We start from the raw sequence: 3,086 nt of genomic DNA, 5'->3' as shown, positions 1-3,086 counted from the left end.
TTTGGTTTTGTTTTGTCTCGCATTGCCCATAGGACCATATACGTATTCGCTATCACCTGTGATCTGTTGCCGTCTGTTGTTTGTCTTTGGACCATCTTCTCCTCTAAAATTACGAAACCAATTTCGACCTAACTGAGGGTGAAAAGTAAAATCATAAAAATACTGAACTCTGAGGAAAATTCCAAATGGAAAGTCCAAAATCATTGGCAAAATCAAAAGCTCAAACACATTAAATGAATGGATAACAACTGTCATATTCCTGACTTGGTTCAGGTATTTTCTCATGTAGAAAATGATGGATTGAACCTGGTTTTATAGCTAGCTAAACCTCTCACTTGTATGATAGTCACATCAAATTTCATTATATTGACAACAATGCGCTAACAAAACAAACAGACATTATAGGTGAAAATGTCAATAATACAGCAGTCAAAATTGTGATATAATCCTTAAAAGAAAAACAAAACATACAAACATGTAACAAACAAGCACAGAATGGCATACAGACCAAGCTTATAGTTAAAATTAAAGAACAAAATACACAAATTAACCATAGTACAATAACACAATGACGGAATGTATAAGTACAGAGCCATTTCATATATGTAACAAAGAAACACAAAAAGGCATATAGACAAAGCGCATAGCAGAAAACAATCTTGGCAGTAACACCAAACAAAATTATAAGGTAAATGATCCTTAGGTTATTTGTATAATGCATCCATTTTTTTTATTGTTAGGCCACTGACTTAGTCACAGTGGCCATAAATCAACAAGAAGAACATTACAGTTTATTCCCATGGGATTGTTTGATGAAAAATGTGTCTTTAAATCTTTACCGATATGTCTTCAATCAAGAAGTCATAATGTTTTAAAAAAAAAATGTTTGATATGAGTTGCTTTTTACAGAATATGATTTGTCATCTATGAAAAAAAGACATTGCAATCTACATTCTATCCGTATTTTTAATTGAACATTTTAGTCACAATTGGTTAAATATAGGTATATAGTTATCAAAGGTACAGGATTATAATTTAGTACGCCAGGCGCGCGTTTCGTCTACATGAGACTCATCAGTGATGCTCATATCGAAATAGTTATAAACCAAACAAATACAAAGTTGAAGAGCATTAAGGATCCAAAATTCCAAAAAGTTGTGCCAAATACGGCTAAGGTATCCAAGATGATATGTACAGACTAGTATTTTAAGAAGGTAACTGTTTTTCATTGAGCTGATTTATGATGAACGATATTCCCCAAGTCTGTGGCATGGAGACCTTTCTTGGCAAAGGAAAGTTTTGAAATGTGTGACTGTCCTTTCTCCGTTTGTTCTTTCCCATGTGTACCGGTATGAAAAGTCTGTTACTGGCAATCTCCGAAATGATAATTGTAAATTTGTATTGCTTTGGACGGGCATTTGTAACAGTAGTTTTCAAACGTAAGTTATAAATATATATCAGGCTCATGTAAAGCTCTTATTCCATGCCCGGCTTTGACTATACTGTTTGTTCTTTTAGATTATATTAGCCCGTCAGTTTTTGGATTTTTAATATTTTGGCTTAAAATGAATACTTACCGACTTCTAAATAAAAAGTAGAAAATCGTGAATTGAGACACCGAGGAGACATAGTTACGTATACACTGTACCATCTATTATGTCATTACGCCCGTATGATTTCGCAGATCCCAATTCTCGAATTCAGTATTCTCCCTCTTATCTACCAGAGGTGTTGCAAGATGATGATTGTTTGTCTGATGGTATATACATTTTTAATGATGCAAATTCACACATAGAAAGATTGAATGATCAGATTGAAGGGTCGATAATCATTGTCATTTGCGTTGTTGTTTTGATATATGGTCGCATTAAAGCTTCCTTTGGTTTCACCAACATATACCAATCCGCAAAGGCTGCACTTTAATCCGTAACGTTAGACGATATTTGTTGTTCACATCCCTGGTATAGTTAGATATGTGATTTTTTTGTGAAATTGCTAAACAATTGCTCATATTATAAAAATTTTACAGTTAGTACAGTTTCTAAAATGAAATACTTGTTCATTGACATTACATCTCAATATATCTTGTTGGAGAATTGTACACTCTCGGGTGTGAAAATACTTGCTATTACATAAAGAATTGTTTCTTTTTATCCTTCTGTCAAATAATCCATGGGGTATTTGGAATCTTGTTTAAGTCGGGCGAAAAACAGAAGACTCAAGATTTTTTTCCCTAGAATTTGAAGGAGGTGAAAGGTAAGCTTGTTTAAAGTAGGATTTATAATGACCCTTTGCACATCAAATGTCATGTCTGATCAAATATCATTAAGTGTTTTAATAAAGATAGCGATGTAAAAACTCACCATGTTTATTAATTTTAATGCGTCAAACATACCATTGGTGCCCGATTAAAAACAGCTGGAAGGCCATCGTTTGCATCGTCAACATTGACGTTCTAGTTTTGACATTTTTACCTTTTATGTATGTTTGTTTTGTTCACACATATTTCAATATAGCATAATTTTATGCGACTGCAAAAACCCATTCATTCCACCATTTTCTACACGAGGAAATGCCTGTAGCAAGTCAGGAATATGACAGTCGCTAACCACCCACGACGTTTAATGTTATTGAGCTTTTGACTTTGCCATTTGATTCCGTTTTTTGATTTTCATCGGAGTTTGGAATTTTTGTTATTTAACTTTTTTGTCTGTGGTTAAAGTGGAGGAATAACTAGGCTAAACCTAAAGGAAATGTAATGAATCTTTAATAGAAAAATGCTCTTTTTATAACAAAAGACATCATCTCTAGAGAGTATATTTTTTTGTGTGTCCTCATTTCCCCGTATTTTGCTGAAATATGGACATCGTTTTTACAGTTAAGATTAGGGTAACGTCTGCAGTTAAAGGAATATTTATGATTTTTCGACTTCCAAAAGAAGTTTGTTTTAATCAAAAGTCGATTTTCACAGCAGAACTGTTCAAAGAAAATGTCTTTTTAATAATTCTGTATATTTCATTGGTTAACGAACTAAGCTTATTGCAATTAACTTTTAAGAAATTAAAATTTTTTGTCAAACAGTCTTA

Source organism: Mytilus trossulus, chromosome 2, assembly GCF_036588685.1.
Source record: "Mytilus trossulus isolate FHL-02 chromosome 2, PNRI_Mtr1.1.1.hap1, whole genome shotgun sequence".
Taxonomy (NCBI): Eukaryota; Metazoa; Mollusca; class Bivalvia; order Mytilida; family Mytilidae; genus Mytilus; species Mytilus trossulus.
The sequence above is the reverse complement of the archived record's forward strand: the minus strand, read 5'-3'. Positions refer to the sequence as shown.